Raw genomic sequence first — 23,424 nt, 5'->3', positions numbered from 1 at the left:
GCATGTGAAAGAGAGATTTATGTTAAAATAGTGTAGGTGGTGTAGTAGGTGAAAAATTGCCCCTTGTGATGACACATTAAGATACAGTGAGGTGATTATTAAAATGCCAGCGTAAACCTAAAAGACTTCTGATTTAAATTTCTGATGTTTCAATTTTCTCTCTCTCTTGAGAAGAGAAGAAGCAAAGCCTGTGTTTATTTGATTGCACAGCATAATAAAAAAAGAAATTATATTTAGAGGAGTGATATTTGCAATCTTGATGTCTGATATTGGTCAAAAAGCCTTAGAAGCAACTGGTCTGACAGTTTTATTTCTTTTCAGAGTGTATCAGGCATCTCTCTAAACTGCTTGTAATATAATCAGAAAGCACTGACCCATAATCTGCAAAAATAGCATAAATAATACATTCCAGCTTAGTGAATCTTGTACTGGAGACAAGCTCTAGTGATAATATATGAATTATCTTATTCTGTCCTCTCCATTACCTTGTCAGTTGATGTGGCAAGACACTACAGTTCTTCACAGCTCCAAAGCACTAATTACAGTCTTACGGATATAGATGTCCGGCTCCTTAGTGTTTCAACTTTTAGTTCATTCACCAAACCAGTAAGTGTTCATCACATATTTTTATTTATTTATTTATTTTTTAGATTTAAATAATCACAGAGGACAAAATTGACAGACTAGTGTGAAACAGTAGAAGATACAGAAGTTTTCTGATGACCTATCTACATCAGTCTGTTACTTGTTCCGTTGAATGAAAAGTTGTCTTGTTAGAACAGAGTAACTCCGTACAGAGAAGGGGAGGCAGCCTGCTTTCCGACATTCAGTCAGTTTTCTCCTTACTTCTCGTTTTAGTACAATTCAGATTTCAGGATGACTTCTGCAAGGCTAATGTTTTCCCATAAATGTGTGGAAATGGAAGTGTAATGACAAATGTAGCAATAATCAAACAAAATTCAGATGTAGTAAGCCAGTTAAGTTCGCTAGCATTGTATCATGAAAAGAACGTTTCAGAATAAGAAAGCGCTGCAAAGTATTACTGAACTTCCATGCCAAAAATACTGTATTTCCAATGTCTTGCTCCCACACACCCCCCGCCACGTGCACTGAAATGTGCAAGGGTACAACATTACTTTTACCATACTGCTGCACAAAGTATGTTTGCCCTAGAAAAATTTGTCATTCCTGGGTGAGATAACTAATTATTTAAAAAGTTAAGATACTCTCACAAAGCTTTGAAGTGTTAAAAAAACATGACTTTTTTCACTTTTAACCAAAAAATTAATAAAACTTTCAAAGATGTACAGAACAGTAATTAATTATGGTGCCTCTGGGTTTTAAAAATACTGTAATTTTCTAATTACAGAGCTTCCAAAATCATATATTCTGATTTGCTTTCAGATACGTGCATATAACTTTACTAAGGTTAAGAGAGGTAATACGTAACTTCAGGAGAGGGAAAATATATCCTAAAAGACTTTCATGTTGTACACGTAACACATCATAATGTATAACAGAATCAAAAATATTTTTATGATAGATATTGGAATGAAATATTACATACTGTCTGTCTAGGCTTTGGAAAAAACCTCTAGTGAATATATCTGAGGAAGGAAAAAGGAAGAAACAAGGAGGGTTAAAATGCGATCATCCATCTTATATATCATTTAGAACAGTTTCAAAGTTTCCCTGGTGCTAAGTCCATTCTGCTTTCTCTCACACTTGTTACAGGTGCCACATTCACAATTAATTGTTCTGGGCAATTGTGGGGAGGTGACAGAAGACCAAAAAAATCTAAGGATTATTCAAAACTCATATTTTGAAAGCCACCATATTTTATTTTATTTCTTCTTCTGTGGCAAGAAGGATTATGCATTGTGACTCTGCAAAAAGCAAAGGTGTGAGTAGTTCATATAACAGTTTTTGTAGCTTTAAGTGATATCTGATGGATGATTTCAATTTTAATCAAAAAAAAGTAGGTATATTTAATCTACTTCCAATTTATGATACTGTAGAGCCAAATTATTTAATTTGGTAAGATGGCATTAATCCAAAAAACAGATATTTTTTTTTTTATAGCTATATCCTAAACTTTTTTAGGTATTTTGTCTGCAGCGTTGTTAACTTTCTATGTCATCACCTGAAAATTCTCCAAAATTATTCCCAGATTTCAATTTATTTCAGTAACTATATATAGGATTAATTTACAGACTTGCTTATGCAGTGTTTTGTTTGTGTCCTGACCTTGACAATATGTATACGAGTTATTGAAATACAAAGTAAAAATAATTAAAAACAATAATTCTACTTTTAAAGGTTGAGGTTATATTAAAAAGGATATAGTGAGTTTTAGTTGATAATATCAAATTATGTTCATTGCAGTAATTCCTAAACTTTAAGACAATTGATTAAACATGTTAGTCTGTAATAGTACTGAGTACGGAGTGTAGGGTTATCTGGTTACGTAGTGTACAATGGTTCGGCTGTTAGAGAAGAGGATTTGGAACAAGGAACCGTTTATTGGAAGTAAGAGAGATTATTTCCTCCCCCACCCCTTTGAGTGCCCAAATGATATTTCAAACCAATTGACAGGATCCAAGAAGGTAGGTAGAGCGTTCCAAGGCTTGGCATTAGAACATGTGCCTTTTCAGCATCTGCCCATCAATAAGAAGTACGTGTCAGATAGTGAGGTTCCGTTCACAAGGCATTGAGTAACACCAACATGGAATGGGAGCCACTGGGAAAGCTATGAACTGTAGAAAATCTCAGCTGCTTCTAGAAGACCTTAAAAGCGGCAGGAAATATGATGCCTCCTGCAGAAGTGGAGGAGACCTTTGTATGTGTCAGGTCTTGGTGTATCTAGACCTCAGACTATACTAATATCCATCATCTGAGTAGTCGTGAGCAAGACTGTATGCGTGTAGGTGGGGTGACAATAGCTCAAAACCCTTTTTAGATGATGTACTAACTGCTTCTGCGGAGTCATGGAGGTGTGTCACGAAAGTACTATTTGATCAAGCTCCTTTGATTTACAGGGAGAACAGCTTTTAATTCAGGAATCCTAGTTAATTCAGGCATAAATTAGAGTTACATGCACAAAAACAATTCTGTAGGCATCCTACTTCAGAATGTAGGGTTTAAAAACATGAATGATGCATCATGATCTTCTCCATACGATAGAGTTTGATTCTCTGATGGCTCCTGCTGTTTTGAAGCTGTTATGGAATCCATCAAGAGAAGTCTAAAAAACCTGGCTACAGTACTTTTAATTAAAAGATGTTCACTGAATTTGGTGTTTTGTTAAATGTTTATGTACATCTCGTGTTTCATCAGGATCACAGCCAGTGGTAGATGCTTGCAGGAGTAGTTGCATTTTTAACATTTATAAACTGATACCTCTGTGATACTCATATCGCCAGTTACCCAATGGAGAATGAATGTTTCGAACTTCACTAGAAATGAATGAAACTGCTTTGCTGGTAATTCAAATGTTCATGATCTGTTTCTTAAATTTAAGACATTTAGTCATGCTTGATTTGATTCATTGCTGTGTTTCAGGTGAGGAACTGCAGTGTATGAAGTTCTACAAACTGAAAAAGTGAGCAAGAACCACTAAGGAAATCAAATGCGTTCAACGAAAAATGTTCATTTATTGTTCATTAACAGAGGTAAAACTCATTGCTACATGAGCTGGTCCAACTTGGAACAAAGCTGTCTATCATATATCCTTCTTTGATTCTCTTGGAAGTTGATTTTTGTTAGTGTGTTGTCTCAGTACCTTAGTCCAAGTGAAATGCCACAGGATAGAGATAAAATCCAATTACTTGTTTGGCTGAAAATAATTTCTGTTAAAGTTGGAACAAAAAGCATAAGAAATACCACATCATCTTTAATAAATCTTAGAATATTACAAAGAATCTTGGAATGCTATGAACCAGCTTTTAATGTGTGCTTCTCCATTAAGGCAGAAAATTGCACTGGGGAAAAAAGTACCCAGCCTGTTTCTGCTCCATTGCAGCAGTTTCACAGATGATGCTTTGCTTTGAATTTGCATTGGAAAAAAATTAACATTGCTGACACTTTGACTGTATAAGAATTCTGATATAGTATGCTAATTAAAAGTCAGTTTGGTTACATATGTATGTATGTTCAAGAGGAGTCTGATATCTTTATAAATTACTATTCTCAGACATTTCTGCTTCTTACCAACATCACTGATTTCTTTGCTTATCATTCAAGGAGCACAAGTGTAATCTTTAGAGTATAAGAATAGGGGAAAATTACTTCCCCCCCCACCCCCACCCCTTCCCTATTACAATCACCATCATAACACTTTCCTGGTTTACCAATCCTATTCTTGTTACAGTCTCTGTCACAGAAATAAGAAAGGAATTTTAATGCCAATGCAGGCTGTGAAACGGTAAATGACTGTGCGATTGAGTTACCGGAATGTGATGTATTAGGTCTGGAATGCACTTATGTGTTCTCCAACCTTTAACAGGAAAGAAGAATGGCAATCAAACGAGCAACACTGCACAGGGCAGGACAGTAGATTTGACTATTGGTGGTGGGGAGCTAAGAAATTCATTTTTCGAGTGGGAAGATTTGGGGTAAGACTCTTCCTCTTCTGTCTTCCCCTTGTTTATTATATTGTGCAAGCTAATCTATTTACCAATGTGCCTTCTTTAGAATGGTAGCAATAACTATGCTGTTGGAATTCAAGAAACAACAGCTAAAACCAAAAATAAATTCATATCCTATGTAATTCTCTTTTCAGTTATAGTAATGAATGGATTTGGCCCATGAAATGAATTAAACTAGTGCCTTCATGTCATTCCCTAATCTTTTCTCAGTAACATCGGAATTGTTTTGTTTTATTTTTAAACTTTTGCTGCTGCATGTTGGGAGATATCTTCAATTAGCTATCATTGCTAATCAAACACTTATGGTCAGTTACTACTCAATTATATATATGTAATCACAATAATTGGGGTTATTTGACTTATTAGGGTTACTTCAGTTTTACAGAACTATAATTTAGATATGAATTTGACCATTTAGTGGAAACCTGTTCTTACTCAGCGGGTAACACTCATTGATTTTTATGAAAGTATCATTTTGTTCTAGGTGCCATAGGCAATTGCTTCATCTAATTTAATGTGTTTAAACAGCTGAAATAGTTCTGCAAGTGTTCCTTGCCTTGTACTTGTCTGTTCTACATTTTATTTAATGCCATTCCTCCAGTTTACACCATGACATCGTCTCAGTGTTTCATATACTATTGCCTTGTCTCAGACACTCTGAACGGTTTTATGCTGTCAGCAGTTGCTCTTCCTCAGATTTTCCGTCTTCCCAATCTTTTTCCTGCCTGTGTGAGGTATACTTTATTAGCTGTCCGTTTTGAAACACATCAAAAGAACAACGTCCTATAATCTTAATCTTTAAGAACAAATTTCACTTTGCCTGCCCTGGCCCAGTTCTCCATATTTTGGATGTTTAAAAGAATTACTGCCAAAGCACTATTGATATTATTTATGTGGTCTTATCGGCTTCAGTCGCGTAACTGTCACAAGGACGACGATCGCCGCAGATGTGCTGCTCTTCAGCACTGGTAAAGGGAAGGAAAAAACGTGCTCTCAGAGGAGTCCCGTGAGATGAGTTATCTATGGATGAACCCTCTGTGATTTCCCCATTCTAATCTCAGGTGAAGATTAAAAAAAATGAATGACACTTTTGCCGTGCAACTCAGTACTTCAGTGAAGGTGATTTGACAGCCATCTCTATGAAAGAGCAGATGGTGGAAGAATACTCTGAGGTGGATTCTTTTCTTTCCCTCCAGTAGATTCTTTCATTCCAGTGAATAATTGATGCAGAAGGGAAATTCAAAGCATAAACTGCTTACCAGAAACATCAAAATTGTTTGAGAGGAAAACAAAGCTTTGTTATTTTCAGAGGGGGTTGAATGTGTCTGTTATCAGCCATTTTAAAGAACATTTGGGCAAAAGAATAAAAGCTCCTGATGTTTATGACTGTGTGCTCTGTTACATCCAAACTCTTGCTGTCAGCAAAAGGTGACATCCCATATATATGCGTGCGTGTATACATGGAAATCAGAGTTTATTGCCGTCCGGATAATGCTTTAACAATTATTAACCATGCAGAGGAGGCTCTGGTCCCTTGCCCATTGTCACGGCTGAATCTGGCTGGGGCACCGGCGAGTGCAGCCGAGCCCTGGGACCTGGCACTGTTGGGTCAGGTCATCACAAAGCCTGTGACCATCTGCTAGGAATGGCAAAAATTGTATTTACAGGGCTATGCCTCACACGAGACTGCGCCTGACTGACTAGTTCTGTGATTTGGAGCAGCCGTGACCACACGGAGAAGGGAATTGGACTCCACCACTGGGGAAACTCATCAGGTAACTGTTTAGAGCTTCTCCTTATTTTTTCCTTAACCGTTTGGCTTGTACTATCTAAAAAGAGATGATATACTCAAACATGTGGAAAGTTGTGCTTCTGTATAGTTTCTCTTCTATGACTCCTTCTCCCACCTCATCCTCGTGCGATGCTTTAAAATAGAAAATCGAGACCTGAGAAGGAGTTGGTTTAAATCTCCGAGGAGTCAGCAGTAGCATTAGGAGAGCAGCAGGCGAGTGGGTGAGCCAGGGCTACCCCCTCCAAGGAACAGCTGTCAAGACGGGGGCCGAGGGAAATGCTCCCGCACGGCCAAGAGACGACGTGGTGCTGGATTCTGCGCTGACCAAGACACACACCCAGTTTGTGAGCCCCGTACGCAGCACCCGGGGGATGTATCTTAGGTCCCTCGGACAGACCGCTTTTAGACAGCTGGGGTTACATCGTTTCCGCTCTGAATTCATGTAACGTTCCCAACTGAGTATTTTAATGCTACCGCGTACCTTTGTAATTACGCAGCCAAAGTTGGCAACTCTAACATTTAAAATACAATGCAAGTTTTTATTTAAAACTATAGTAGTAGTCTTTTTTCTAACTGTGTATCGTTATAACACTAAGGGTAGATTTTTTTTTCAAAAGAAACAAGCAATCTTATGCAAAAAGCCACAAACCATAAAACTTTAGCAAGTTATATTTATTAGCTAGAACATGAAAGAACGACCAAATTATTCTTCTCTAAAATGAAAATATATGGAAATGATATGCAATGATGAGTTAAACCAGAAACTATACAAAATCTGCTGCTCTAAATTAAATGGGTTTTATGAAACAGAATCACTAGATGCCTAGGCCATTTTGAGAGTGGAAAACAGAAAGATATTTTCTGGATCACTTAAATGAACGTGAGTGAAATTCTGTGTCTGAACAAGTGAAAAAACATCTTCTTTTGCAATGAAGCAGTAAATCAGATAAACATTCAATTGTCTTGAATGTTGATGTATGGTTTCCCATGGTACCAGAACAGTACATTTGGGCGTATATTTAGTTCTTACCATTATTGTTGGTGATTGTTACCAGATGTAAGATACCATTTTTGTTCAGTGCACAAATTATGACATTTTAAGGCTAATAAATAAAAAGAAGTAAACTGTAGCATAAGTATGTGAAACCTTATTTCAGGAAAAAAGCAAATCACTGAATACAATAGCAAAGGTGTTCTCACCATCTTTTACGTGTCTGAGTCTGGAGCAGCGTTTTATAGCTGGAGAAAAGAAAGTCTTTCAGCTTTTAACTAGCTCTTCAAGGTTTTGGGCTTTTGGGTGTTTTTTCTGGCATCCAGCTTGAAAGACACTTTTTCCTTTCACCCTTGTCCACGTTGAATTGCCAGTGAATTTTCTGCCTTGTTATACAAAGTGGTTTTTAAAATGCTCAAAATGGGATGGCCTTTTACAGTGTGCACCCTGCTGCTTTTCTGAGGAGGAAGGTAAAGTTTCATTCTTAATGCCTCTGAAATTCAGTTGGAGCCACTGCTTTTTGCAATGTTCCTGCAAGCATGGGGCACTGCTGTGTAACCATTAATTCTGAGCAGCTGCAGGTTGCCACCAATCAGAACTACACTACCGTTTTGTTAATGCTAAGCTGATGGTTCTTCAGTTTGTTCCTGTGCAGTTCTACCCTTTAGGCTGCAGTTAGATCTCGTTCGAAGCAAATGTCATGACCTCTGATGCCACAGTGTGGTTAAGATATGCAAATACTGACTTTTTAATTGAGATTACTTTATCGATGTTAAAATATTTATATGCGTTTGATGATTCGTTTATTCTCCTGTAGTAGGTCTTGTTTAGGCAAAGCTTTACATATTTAATTATTTCAAGTTTGCTTGATGAATCAGTCTCTCCAAACTGGTAATTAATTTAGATGGCATTCTCTGAACTCTGAACTCCTTGCAATATATCATCTTTTTGCTGCTGCGCTGCACAGGAAAGGGGAGTTTTGGCAATGCCACGTGAACAGAAACCATTAATCATCCCTCTGTGATGCCTGTGTATATGCAACCAAATCTAACAGTAGCTTTGATGCATCCAAGAGCGTAGAGTCAATGTTAGAAACAAAAGGGTCAAACTCAACTGAAATCTAAAGTATTTTGTCTAAAAATAATTAGTCATGTTTCTTACAGGAATGACCCTTAAAAATGTGAGGCTCTGCTGACTGATGGCAGTCTTAACTAAAAAGGGTAGTGGTCTGAAGGATGCCGAGTTTACAAAAGGTTCATTAAAAAACGTGTCCTGATTCAGGCTAAGCCATCTTCTCAGTTTCCACACACACTAGAATAACTGTATGTGTGAGTGAGACTGTGAGAATCCCAGAAACGGGAAAAAACCAAAGCCTTTCAGTCAATTAGCATCTTACTGAAGAAGAATCCAGCTGGAAGACACAGATCTATGGGAATTAGAGAAATATAGCTGGATCTTTATAGACCAAGTCCATCTTCCTGTCCCAAAGCAGGATGATTTAAATCAATGTTGTTTTTCTTTTTCTGTCAGGGATTTTTTTTTTTCTTTATCCTGCTACACTTTTAAAAGACCTGCAAGAATAGAAACTTCACTTCTTAAATGTCAAAAAACTTTTTAACTCTCAGGCACCATTACTTCTGTTGCTTATAGAGGTACTCTGATAAGCATTTTGGTAATTTTATCTTCCTGTCAGTCACTCTTCAGCACAAGGAAGACAACATTTTTTCCTCCCCTGCGAACCTCTAATGGACCGAGTCATCTAATCCTTTCTGGCTTCTTCATGTGAACAAAAGCTAGCAGAACACTACAGATAAAAGGGGTACAGAAGAAACTTTTGCTTCTATAATAGCTATCTCCATGAAAATAAAGAAGCCATTTTACAGTTGCAAGCGGATGCTAGATTCTGTGACCTGCCAAGGGGTGAAATAGGAGTAGGGGATATCAGTTCTTTCTTCACAAGTTTTTCTTCTCAGTCTGATGAGGAAATGAATTGGAAATGCAAGGAGACGGAGCACGCAGTTTCCTGTACGGTATCACGTATCCTGTGACGTAAAGATGCTCACCCTCAGATTTTTGTGGTCTACTCACAAATTAGAGCATTTTGTGCAAAGGGTTTTTCTGTCTTCTAAAAATATTGGTTTCTTGATGTATTTTACTGTTTACTGGTTATATTACAATACCATTGCAAACTCTCTGCTGAGCTTTGAATTGTACTGGGTACAGTATATATGTGTATATATTATATATTTATGTATATGTTAATAAGCATAAGCTACTTCTTTCTCTGCAGCCACGGAATGCCTTTTTATTGTGAACATTTGACTCACGGCAGAATTTGCAATCTCCTCTTGTTGCGCAAACCATGAACAGACATACAGGCACACAGGAAATACAATGATGAGAAGACTTAAACTTTTTTTTTAATTCTTTTTAATGCTGCACTGAAGTACTTTCAGCACAAGATTTTTTTTTTTTTTTTGCATTTATGGAATCTATGTAAAGATACAGAGAAATGCATTATCGCTTTATATTTACCATTTCCATCTACATATGAGTCTTGTTACAAATTAGATGAGAAATAAATAAAGCTACTGCTTTGCAATCGGCTTACCTGGCACTTTTATTGTGACACTGTGCCAATCATACTTTGAATATATTTTCCAGCTGTTTCATACTTTTGTCTCTTTACACTCAAGGAGAGGGAAATCACACTGACAGACTTGCCAGCTGTTCTTGGTGTTATCTTGACTGGTTATAATGCTCGGTAGGGGATATTGCTCCTTCATGAATAATGAAACTCTAATACGGTTCGTTGTATTGTGAGATTTTCTAAAATCTGCCAGGTGGCTGTTCTGTTCTTGTCTTAGCGCTTTGGTTATCTTTCTAAGAACTCCTAAGTGTCTAAATGTATCTAGACTTCAGTAAATAAAACCACAGAGCTTTATCATTGGGATGATCTTTACAAACGTTGCATGATCTCTCGTGACCCATAAATTTGCGTACTGTAAAATAACGCTTTACTGTTCCTTCTCAGTGCAGGTTTCCCTGCAGTTACGCTTTGAAAGTGAGGTTTCATTTCATATGTATGTGAGTGCCTGCCTGCACAGATGAATGTGTGTGAATAGCAAAGCCATAGAATGAATTAAATAACATTTATCATGTGCTTCCAATTGATTTGCTTCCAATTTGCCCATTAATCCATTTCGAGAGGTACCTCTGAGACTTTAAAACTACATATTAATGTGCAGATTTCTTATGGATGTAAGGCATACTGTAACCGCATTTACATTCAGATGGGTGGCTGAGGACAAGAAAAAATGGTAGCGAAGAGGGCTGGGTCTTGATTTTCCTGAGAGATGTTTTCAGGCATTGAGAATGTACCTGTGCGTTTTGGGCGGTAAAACAGAAATAAACAGTATGAACCTTTCTGGGATCAAAAGCAGTTTTAATATTAAAACATTTGGCATGGGGACCCAAACCCACCGCAGTAACAAAACCTGAGGCACGCTGGAGGAGCTCGTACAGCAATTGCCTTGAAAAGCCTTTTATAAATGGTTTAATTATATTGCCCTCTGCTGGGATTACAAAAGATTGCAGCCTGAAACCTCAAACGTGGAGAGAAAAAAAAAAAAAAAAATCTGGCTGGAGGGAGACCCATGAGCTGGAATGAAGTTGTTGTACGCTGCTCAGCAGAATGTTTCTGGGTTTGGAATCCAAAAGGGGGCTGGGGGTTTCTTCTGCCCCACAAAGGGGTTTTCCTTTCCTTAGAGAAAAATCTGAATAGACAGGAGAGAGATCCAAACTTAAACTTGCCACAAATCAGTGTCTTCTAGAACTTATGGGAACAGAAAACAGAGTGATCCCTGAGTTATGTAGGCAGATGAGTTTATGGGTGATGAGAGAACTGTTGTGTGAACTTGTGAGGAAGAGATCGAGATCTATCCTGTGCAATAGATTTTGTTGTTGTTGTTTGCATTCCAAATGAATGCACACATTTAAAAAAAAAAAAAGTTTTGTCCCCACTGAAATGTATTGGGATTTTGTCATTATTGCCCAGGATTTCACTCAGATCATTCTTCCCATTTAAGCTGCAGGTCATTGTTCAATGTGTACTTCATGCTACTGAACCGAATGGAAGAAATGAATCCTGCTTATATGTATTAATATATTAAAATAAGGCAGGAATTTGAATGTTTGGCTGATCTTGTATCCACAGTAAAATCTTCAAAATTTCCCCAGTCATATTTAGGTGCCTAAATTCCGTCCAAGGAAATGACGTGGAAGGTGGGTTGTCCAAGTCCGAATGGGACGCTGTACCAACGGCGCTTGCTTTATCTTTCCACCATCATCTGTTTTACGTTCCTAGAAAGTACGTGGGCTCCGAGCAAGGCCAAATAAACTCTATCAGCTCTTTGACAGCATAACTGCCTACCTACTGTCTTCTGTCTCTTCCCCAATTCACTGGCTTCAAAGGAAGTATCCCAGGCAGCATAATAAAATGAGTCTGAGCAGTGAATGGGGCCGTTGTGTATCATAATGCTGCCAGCCAGCTTCTCTCAGTAATTCTATATGCGATCCATACACTATGAATTAAATTCTGATTCTACTGGTGCTTATGGGAGTTTACCACCGTCTCCTGTAGTCTCCCTCAGAGCTGGAGCGTGCAGCAGAAAAAGTGAGCTGAAAGGGACTTCCTCAGTAGCCAGTGACCAAAGAAAGTGTACATTTTTAAAACCCCCAACTTCCTGGCTATTTCCTTGTCTTTCTAGAACCTGTGGTAGCACAACAGCTGATGTTACAGCCAAGCTAAAGCTTTTACAGTTTTCTTGTGTATCGATTTTAGAGGGAAAAAATTGCACAAGCAATGTTAATGTAACTGGTTGTATGTGGCCACGTGAAATTTGATTGCACCAAGCAAGCGAGAAAAAGGTCAGAGACTTGAGAAAAGAAGGACAGGAAGAGAGCACTTGGAGCAACACAAGTGGACCTTGTCATATGTTCAGCACCAAGCAAGGCTCGGTGATACAGTGCAGCAAAAATGCGTGGTGAAAGCGGTCAGCAAACTAACAGATAGTTTCCATGACCCTGAGGCTGGTTACTCCTGTTGTCACAGCTTTGGGTGAATGAATTTTATTTTTAACCTGAAATAACAGTCAGAAATGTACCAAGACGCTAACTTTACTGATGTAGTTCTGACATGGACAGATTGACCTAATGTCTTGGTTAAAGAAAGTTTTGCTTCCAGTTTTGAAAGGATTTGATTACTGTATAGTTGAGTTCACCGATTTTTACACGCTGGAATAATTCCAAAAAGAAAACTTTCCTTCCATATAAAGAATTGGAGAATGTGTGAATTATTCATGGCAGCAAGTTGAAGATCAGGTTCATTTTGTGTAAAAGATTAAAGATTAGGTCAGGACTCCTTGGTCCTGTAAGAACCACTGGCAGTAGTTTTATTCCAGCCACTTCATTCGCAGTTTTCTTGTTCTCCTTTAACAAGGTCACTCGCGCTTTGAAAATCATAAGGAAAAAAATGAAGTGCTGGTTCTTAAGAACTAGACTGATAACCCAGTTTAGTTCTTTTATTTACTGTATTTTCCACAAATAAGTCACCTGAACATTTCTAAATGAACAAATCTTTTTAAGTATTCCTTCTTCCTAAGAATATTTAGCTGTCCTGTACTTCCATTCATGCTTGTTTTGTTTTCTAAATTCCATAAAACTATTGAAAACCAAAAAGGTTGACTAAATCTGCTTGGTTATTATTCAGCAGCTTTCAATTCCAGGGCCATTCCTGAGAAGCAAGGAGAAGATAACTAGAAAAGCCCAAGGGTTTTCACGTGCTTGAATTTGTCAGAGAGGGAGCCATGCTTCTGGAAAACCTGCACGGAGTTTGCAAATTGAGAAGTGGAAACCCACTGTCATTATCTTACCTATTTTCTTCCCATCTCACTGCGGAGCTGTATTCAGTTAGTTTTCTGGATTATGAGGACCTCTCTTCAGTGGCTGCCATCCCATTTCTCACCAGCAAGGGTAAGCTGCTATGGGTAAGTGTCTCCCTTCCTGAGGGAATAATTTACACCCTTGATTCTGCTCGGCTTGGCTGTGAAGTGCTGTGAATGTGAATGACTGTGAATGAATGAGGTAGAAGATAAGGAGGACCTGGAAGTGTTCAAGGCCAGGTTGGATGAGACTTTGGGCAATGTGGTCTAGTGGAGGGTGTCCCTGCCCACGGCAGGGGGGTTGGAACTAGATGGGCTTTGAGGTCCCTTCCAACCCAAACCATTCTATGATTCTATGACTCACCTGTATTTTTAAGGAAACTGTACGATATTGGTTTTATCTTAGCATTTCATAAAGCATATTTTGATTGCTGTGACATCACTGTCAGTAAAAGTGTGTTAATACGCAATACCTATTTATGTAATGTGTCAAGACTGGAAATGTATTTTGAAAGTTCTTCAAATACCTCTGCCATTAGAATAATGTAAAAAGACACGTTAAAAAATTTACTATAGTTGGCTGTTCATAGAAACCCAAAGGATTCCTGCAAAATTGTGATTTGAGACAAAATTACAGAACTATTTAGATATCCCTAGTTATATAGTTGGAGGTTTTCACAGGCATCTTGTCTTCTAAAATGGGGGCAGTGGAGAAACAAAAGGATGTATTCTTTCTCTGCTGCGTAAGCAAAGAGAAGCTACTGGAAGTAAACTGGTGTGTAAAGGAACACTGACCTCAACTGACTAACAGATGATGTTACTTTCATTTTGGGTTCTTTCTTTAAGAAGAAAAAAAAAAAAAGTGTTTGGGTTTTTTTTTTGTGGTGTTTTTTTTTTTTTACACTAAATGTTTCTTTCTACTTTGAGTAAGAACGAGGAAGATAAAAGAAAGTATTTAGCAAGTGAACAAAGTATATATCTGATGTGATCTATCATAAAATCCTATTTGTCCTTCCTTTGATTTTTGAGGATGTTGTGGTTGGGGCAAAATCCTGAAAATCCCATTTTCACCTTTGAAGTAAGCTTACTGCTGGAGACTGATAAAATGATAGAACAGTATTCAGTCTATTTAATAAAATACTAAACTTAATTTTTACAATTAATTTTTGTTTTGGAAAATAATATGTAGTCCTGTTCATCAGTGTCTTTCACTTTGGTAGTCTTACAAATAATATAAAGGATCGTCGTGGTTTAACCCGGCAGGCGGCTAAAACAACTGCACAGCCTTTTGCTCCCTCCCCCACCACGATGGGATGGGGGAGAGAATCGGGGAAAAAAAAGTATAACTTGTGAGTTGAGATAAAGACAGTTTAATAGGGCAGAAAAGGAAGAGAATAATAATAAAAGAACATACAAAACAAGAGATGCACAGCACAGTTGCTCACCACCTGCAGACCACCGATGTCCAGCTAGTTCCTGAGCCACAGACTAAACCCCCAGCCAGCTTCCCCGACTTTATATGCAGAGCATGATGTCATATGGTATGGAATATCTCTTTGGCCAGTTGGGGTCAGCTGTCCTGACCACGTCTTCTTGCTGGTGGGGTGGTGTGAGAAGCTGAAAAGTCCTTGACTTGGTGTAAACATTGCCTAGCAACAACCAAATTACCAGTGTGTTATCAACATTATTCTCACGCTAAATCCAAAACACAGCACTATATCCGCTACTAGGAACAAAACACTACCCCAGCCAAAACCAGGACAAGGATTTATATGGATAAGTACATTTATATGTGCTTTTTATTTTTTAAAAAAGCCAAACACTTAATATTAAAAGGTCTTGGGTAAAGCACTGCATAATATATCTATGCAGAGTTGGAGAAATCTCCAATGACTTCCAGCACCAAAGGTCACTTTTTTCTTCTGATAGCCTAGTGACCTTTACATTAATTTTCCATTTTATGGATTTTCATAAATTATTTAGTTGTATGGTTAAATACTGTGAGCAAAGTTAATGTAAAATACTAGTTTTTGTAAAACAGAACTTTGTGATGACTCACAAAGCTGGTCTTGGAAACGTCTGTTACTTGTGTTCCCAGAAAATAAAAATGGCACCTTTTTATTTGTCACGTACCAATACAGAGCATACATTCAGTGGTATTTTTAAACAGCGTGTAATAATGAATACACAGTAAAATACATGGTTATAAACAAGACTAAAAGCAAGGTAATTGGTCTTCACTATGCCTCTTAGGCACTGAGCTTGGCTAAGAGAAGAAAAAATGGCAAATCCAATAATTATTTAAGATGCTGAAGAGAATAGACTGCATGAACGCCAATTAGCGCATGTTTTAGATATGCTACTTTGTGGAGGAGATGGTGTGCATTTGTCAGCATTATTGTCCTTGGGATCTGAATTTTTTCAGCAGTTTTAAGTAGCTGTTTTAGAAGTGATGCACTAATTTTGTGATAGTTTGAGCAGCCTAATAGAGGTTGTGTAGGCACAGCTGAGAGGAAAATTTGGTGGGTTTTCATATGCCTGAGAATAATCTTTTTCATCTGATGCCTATGTACTCTGGTACTCACAGTACCAGGAATCTTCTTGTTGTACCTGGACTTGATTCCAAATTCACTGAAGTCAGTAATAAACTTCTCATGCAGTTGAAAGACATTTGGCTTATACTCTGTTTCCAGGATATAATTCTTATTCACTTATTTGTAGGGAGTATGTTATATTGTTATTGTTTAGAATATATATGAGAGGAATGTGATTATTTTATGAAAAACTGGAATTTAATTAGAGATATTTCCATCACATGTTTTTGCCATAAGTGAGGTAATTTCTGGTTTTCACCAATGTAAATAAGTGTGAAATAAGATTCAGCACTTTTTCCTGTCACAAAAATGTGATGACTGTAGATAATACACATCTTCAGAGATACACAGAAAGACAGCTGAAAGGTCTTCAACGCAGAGTCTAGGCATAAACTTCAGACTACAGTTGGTTGGACATATTTCACCACAAGGGAATCATGGCTGGAAAATGTTTCACTGAAACCATTTGCTTCCTTTTTAATCTTCTTTTTTGTCAATTTGTAGAAACTTATGTCTTGAAACAGCTTTCATTGGAAAGCTTTCTTAATCCAAGATATAATTTCTCATCTAAATGAAAAAAAGGAGCCACCCCAAATCGATCTACTTCAAATGGGCACTCGAGACTCTTGCGCTTCTATCCGAGATAAGGAACCTAGCCACTAGACAATCGGCTAATCTGAAGTAACACACTAATGAAATTTTTGAGAGATCATGACTTTTGCAGATGCAGAATAGAAACATTAGCCTCATCTCATTTCCCCCCCATCCTCCCCGGGTGGTGATGAAACCACTTACCACACCAGTCTTTTAAGGAGACTCTGAAAACAGGATAGGAAAAAGAAAATTCAAAATACTAGTGAACTGCTTCCCCTAATTGACCTCTAAATTGGGGCTTCAGTGATAAAATGATCTTTCATTAAAAGCAATACTTATTAAAGGCACTCCCTCCCCCCCAACAACAGGACATTTCCTGAAGGCAACAAAAGGAACTGCACCCAGGACTACTTTGTGACAGAAATCAAAGAGGCGGCATGCTAATGAGTTCTTTTCTCTGAAAATGAGCTCATTACTGTTCATTTTCCTCTGCTTTTAATCTGTTCTTCAAGTATGTGTCGTCTTTAAAAATTTCAAAAGGCATTTCATGAATCTGTAACAAAAGCAAAGTTAAAAAATAGGCTTGCTCTAATGAAAAGCATAGTCGTGATTCAGTCACGACGGCGGCAATTTAATTATTGAAGAGAGGAAAGCAAGGATGGGCCACAGATCAGAGACCTGAACTAGGAAAACAAATATGAAATTATATAAAGGCAGAGGAAAAGGAAAACTGAGAAGCCGCAGATATTAAATCTGTCAAATGAAATGCACAACAAACTACAATTTAATATAAATTACAAATATGTATAATTTACTGGTGTAGTGTATTCTGGCTGGGCTGAGATTATTTCTAATGTTATAATTTATGGATAAAGAATTTAATTCATGCAATGGTAAACTGAAGTATAATTTCGAAATAAATCTGAAGTTAACTATTTCAGATTGTTCTTGATCTGAATGCTGTCCACCAGGTTGTGTATTGAAGGTAATACTTCAGTTTTGAGTATTGACGTACGTTTGAACCTTTTTCTTTACCTGTATACACTAACAGGATTCGATGGAATGACCTGACCTGTGATTCAAGTTGCTCATCGAATAACTTAGTAAATCCTTTGCAGACTCAAGAGTTAAATGATTCTGTATGTAACAATACATCGCTTACTCTTTTTTTGTTGTTCTGAGTATTCCTCAGTTTTTACAAACTTTCACCAAATTTGGTTTCTATTTTCTCTCCATCAAGCAATGCGTGCTAAGCAGTTTAAAGGTGTTGTAAATACTGAACTTCTCTGCTTTCTTACATGAATCAAGATTTTCTTTCCCAAGCAGTGTAAGAATTCAGAAATAAACATTTCTTCTAGTATTCACATTTTTGTTGTTCAACATTCCTTTGTATTATTTCAGGTGAGTCAGCAGGAGTCATTTTTATGACACTGACAGCACCATTTATAACTGAAAAATGGGCTCTGAATCTGTGCAGTTAGCAAAAGTGATGGCCAAAAGAGGTATCAAAGGCCCTAAAAAATGTTAAGATAGGTGTCCTCCAATAAGGCATTTTGTTTGCTCTATACCTTAGCATATAAAATTAATATAATGGAAACAGACTTCAATAGGTATTCAGAGAGGTATACTCATCTGTAATAACAGCTTTGCAAGGCTCGGCTAGAAGCACGTTTTTCCCCCACTGTTTTATTATATTTACACAGCGTGTTTTGTATATCGTCTTCAATACACTTTAAAGTGAATTTCCTGTATCAAATGGGCACAAATAGTGGCTGGCATGCTTTTGGTATTCATGGAAACAGATTAACACTAACCCAAGTAATAAGAAATGCAGAACCGTCCCATAGTCGCTGTATGCGCTATATGTAATATGGTAAGTATCCTTACAATGAAAGGCAAGGGCCGTACTACCTGGAGGTCAGATATTTCATGTACAAAGAGTGTGAATTTTACTTTTGTGATGTCTGCCAAAAATTTGAGCTCATTGGTGATTTTCAAGGGTCTCCTCTATGCAGTTTTGAGCAAAAGTGTATGATAAGTTGCTAGGCTTCACTTGCATTCCAGATAATATATATATATTTTTGAAGGCTTATTTCTGTATATATTACAATATAATTGTATGAAGTGATGTAAGTACAATCAGAAATTGGGATTCCGATTTCTCAATTGTTTTCATTTCTAAAATTTTGAAATGTGGGTACCTTATTTCTTCTCCTTTAAAATATAATTTTAAAGTATTGCCTGCTTTCTCTGAGGTATTTTCAGCAGGGAAACTGGTCTCTTAATTTGAAAAGCATGTCAGATGACAACTAGCCCTGTAAAGGCCTAGAAAATTTAAAAAAAAAAAAAAATCATCTTGCACTTTCATGTGCAGATTAGCTGCCATTGCTGCCTTTCAGCTCATGGTAACATTGGGGCTTCTGCACACTAAGCATCCACTTAGTTACTGACTGCTGCAAGAAGTGATGATCCTCTTCCTGTTGGAGAGCTGCACAGGGACATGGATCTCACATCATCTAAGTATTCTGAAAGCTTCTGCGTTTCCAAGGTGCTAAAATAAACTCTTAACTCATTCAAGGGCAATGTGACTTCTCAACGCCCTCTATTAAAAGTCATGATGTAACTGAACATGAGGGTGATACAATAGGACGTTATGGCCTATGACTGGGCAAAACAAAGGGCATGAAGCTTCATTTAGACACTGGATTCTAGTAGAATCTTGGGGAGGTAATGATTCAGGTGATTTATGTGGTTAAATGTAAACACATTTTACACTCCTTTACTTCAAATGAAAAATGATGTTTTGCATCCACTCTGCTGCAGGTGAGTATGCAGGATGTTGCAGACGAACTTCCCGTGGCCTGCAATAGTGACGCTCATTTGAGAGCTCTGTCTTCAACCAGAAAAATGAATCTTATGAAAAAAAAGAATTTTTCTAAAGGGGATAAAATCAATTCTCAACTTTGTTTTCCAAAGAGAAGTGAAGCTGTCAGTTTTGCACTGGGTCAAAAAAAACCAAGACAGTAATTCCGTTTAAAATTGACTTTTGAGAGAGATTCCTGCTTTGAACCTTTCAAGCTTAGTATTTAAATAGGGATAAATGTAGATATAGTTGAATATGAAACAGCTGGGCGGATTTATTAGGCATTGTGTTTTGTAACCTTTAAAGAAAGGAGAAAACCTGGTATTATCATTAGCTTGCATAGAGTAAAATGAGAAATGGTAATAAGGAACACTTAATACTGTGTATTTTTATAAAGAATTATACATATCCTTTTAAGTAAATGTTTAAAATAATCTTAATTTGTGACAAAAAAGGTTAGAAACTGATTCCAGCCTATTTAAAACAAAGATTATAATAAACATGCACACATGAGGCTTTCAGGCTGAGTACTTAAAGGTCAACGTGTAGGTTATAATTTTCCAACCGAGATATATTATCCTTACTGCTTTTTTAAAATCAAGCCTGTTTTATTTGAGATACTAAAATATACATTTAACCTCTAAGCACGCTCTTATTTCTGGACGGTGCTTTGGTTTACTTAAATGTGTCGGGCACCTGGTTTGACCTTAGCCTTCCCATTTCCTTTTGTTGTTTTAGGATCCATGTTTTCTGTTTCAAGTGATTTTGGCACCCAGGTTGAAACACCTGATGCGTAGAGCTAGGCTGAGCAGAATAGATGCAAGCTGCTAAAAGAAGAGATATTTTCTTCCTTATGTAAATCTGCCGAGCTGAGCAATAGTGGTGCTTTCTTCTGAGATTTTCCATTTGGTAGCGCAGCTGATTTCCAGCCATTCCTATTTTTCACGCAGTATGAGTTCAGTTCTGAGCTCATACATCACTGACCACATGCTAAAAATGGAATTCCATTTACATTTAATATATCTTCATCCCATTTCTTCTTTCTGGAAGGCTTGTTAGGCTCACATCCTCCTCTTCCTAGCACTCCTCCTCCTTTATTGACTTGGGGTGCGTTTTAAGAGTGTGGACGTAATTCTTGATGGAACGCTTTCACTCTTTCTCCCCTCACCATATAATTATGTGGTGGGCTGTTGAAGAGACTTAATAGCCCTCTCAGTGTGCGGAATTTAGGGAAAGATAGATATGCCTAATTAATAAAAGGCTGGCACTTGAGCATCATGTATCATCTGAGCATCACCCAATTAAAAATAACAGAAACATGAATTGTGATGTCATCTACCCAATCTTCATCTGGGTGATTTTGAAATTGGCACAAGGAGTTGTCTGCCTTTACTTGAAGCTTGCGTTAAAAGCATAAAAGAAATGGGGGAAAAAACCCTGACACTTTAAAGATTGCATAGATGTGAAGACATAATCATGAGAATATTGACAACCTTTAAACAGGTTCGCTTTTTTATTTTTGCTTTTCAAATTTCTATGATGCATGCCAATGTGGGTTACTGGAGTTTCGTCTTCTGGAGCCTTACTGGGCCATAGCTGTTGGAAGGCTACTAATGGGTAAGACATGGTAATCAAGGGTAAGAGTCCAATCCCTGGCATTCTAGCGAAAGCTGCCTCTCAAAGTTCATTTTATCTATAAACTTCTGTTCGTTTACTGTAGTGAGTAATGAGTATTTACACTTAAGGCAGTTAAGATTTAGTCAAATAGTGGATATGGTTGGTAGATGATGCGTGGCATGTTCAGTTTTGCACGGACTGTGTGCTCTGAGCCGGAGGTGATTTACACTGCAAGAAACTTTTCAGACCTACTTAATTATTAAGATTTGTTTAACAATTTTGGAAATGCAGACAGTTAAAGAACCAGCAGCACAGGCTGAAGTAGGGCTAGATGCTGGCTCCTCTGCGCTTGTCCCAGACCGTGCACCTTCTGGGCTGCTGCAGCTGTAATACGTGACTGAATCTTAGATGCTGTGAAATTGGAAAGAATTACTAGTTGTTCTCTGTTCATTGATACGTATTTTTGAGTTCCTGTTTTCCTTGAATTGGAATATGTAGTTTTGGTTAAAAAAAAAAAAAAATCCCTTTGGGTAATTACGTGCTGTGACTTTGCTCCCATCAGAACAGTTATTTTCTTATATTCCACAATTTTGGGGATTTAGAGGGGAATGACTTCCTAAAAATTCAGAAGTTTTGAAAATACTGATGCTCACAAGGATTATTGCACAGAAGAAAAGACAGTAATTAATTCTGTCTAAATGATAATGGGATGAATTTAGTAAACTAGAACTGTGTTGTGAAGATATTTACACAATTTATATCAATGTACACTTTTTTTTTAAGGGATTTTGGCCTGACAAATTTACCAAAGCCCAGTTCAAATCTTATGAACAATTAAAAAATATGAATGAGCCTGTATGACCGTCATAGCCAAGTTCAGTTCAGACTGAAAATACACTAAATGGGTTGTGCTGAGAGTTCCGAAACTGCCGTCTGCCAAATGCACAAACCAGCCGCGGCCGCTTCCAGGGGTTTGGAGCAAAGGAAGGATTTGGCTGGAGCAAGGTTGATTCAGAGCGTGAGAGAGTTTGTGCAATATTTGAGGAACGTGGAAGAATAGTCGAGGTGTTATTTTTCAGTTTGCCTTCTTTTTAAATTACTCTTTTCTATTGTACAGGGCATTGTACTTGCACAGGAAGAAAAGAGGCGCTGTCGTCATTAGGTGTTGTCTGGTCCCGCGTTAAGGTAAGAGCGGAGAGGTTTCCAGGCTCTCCATTCAGAACGTGAAAAGAAAACCAGAGGCGCTTCAAGATGCGTTACAGAAGTCAATCAGAGCCTTTTCTCTCTGATCTCAAGAAGTTGCTAATCCAGGCTTTGCAGTTATCTTTTGAGGGGTGGAAGGTGTTGCTTAACCTAAAATTATTTATTAGATGAAGATGTACTAAGGAGGCTTGTCACGCAGCGAAGCGTTGCATTCACTGCTGCCTTGCCTAGCGGTGAATCCTTTTTGCTGAGCAGCCATTTGAGGGGGCCATGGAGAATACTATTAACTAGCTGTTGGTGGTACTCTGTGTGCACGCTCACGCTTGTTCCTGTTTCCATTTGTGCTAAGAAATACGGTTTTCCACCATGTATATTCAACAGTTTAGGAAGTATCCCTTAGATACTGTGTGTAATAAAGATCAGGATTTTAGCCTGAATAAACTACTCGGAAATTTGAAAGCACCACTGCTGTGGTGCAACCTGTTGATTGACTCGCTTGAAATCTCCTTGGAAGAAGTCATACTGAAAAAATGGTTTTTTGGATCCAGGCTTTGTCTCTCAATGACACCTGATTTTGAATTTGAAACAGATGGACAATTTTTCAAAAATTATAATTTAAATATTTGCTTGTCATGAAGTTGAGCATATTTTGTCTTGGCTATTGAGGCACAATAATTTGTTTTGAAAACACACAAATTTATTGATCTAAACATTAGTAACTAAAATGTATACTTGTATTTGAAGTTCTATGTGAAATTAGTTTACTTGAGCCATGTATTTTTCAACTCTGTTTTCTACTGCAGTGACTCTTCATACCTGTCTTAAAAAGTAAAAGACGCAAGTTGTCCTGGGAAGAGGCTGGATCGCAACCAGAAGCATCGGTCTTTCTGGTGAGTATTGGGCGTTAAGACATTCAGACCTGAGTTTTTTTTGTATTTCACGTTCTGGGAAAAGGTATTAGTTTGTCACTTAAAAGTGAAAGGTGTCTGCGAGAGAGAGCAGACTTCCAGATGTATGCCACGAGCAAGTGAGGTTTTGTTAGCTGTTCTTACCACGTTAGTGTGCATCGTGTTCTCCGAGAGAAGAACTGGAACTTAAAAGACAAATGCTCGTCCATATGTTAAAAAAGAAAAAAAAAATCTAAAAGTAAAACGTATATTGATTTTTTTATAGGTTTATGGA

At 37.6% G+C, this 23,424-nt stretch overlaps 1 long non-coding RNA gene across 2 annotated transcripts in view; it reads left to right on the top strand.

The window, feature by feature from the left end:
• LOC129206202 (uncharacterized) overlaps window positions 1-3,929 on the top strand; it is a 34,261-nt gene extending 30,332 nt beyond the window's left edge. For both annotated transcript variants that reach the window (XR_008577043.1, XR_008577044.1), the window contains exon 4: window positions 3,562-3,929. This is a non-coding gene — a long non-coding RNA (uncharacterized LOC129206202). The remainder of the gene's footprint in view (window positions 1-3,561) is intronic.
• The last annotated feature ends 19,495 nt before the right edge of the window (window positions 3,930-23,424 follow it).

This window comes from Grus americana, chromosome 4 (genome assembly GCF_028858705.1).
Source record: "Grus americana isolate bGruAme1 chromosome 4, bGruAme1.mat, whole genome shotgun sequence".
Lineage (NCBI taxonomy): Eukaryota > Metazoa > Chordata > Aves > Gruiformes > Gruidae > Grus > Grus americana.
This window is presented reverse-complemented; position numbering and strand designations above follow the sequence as displayed.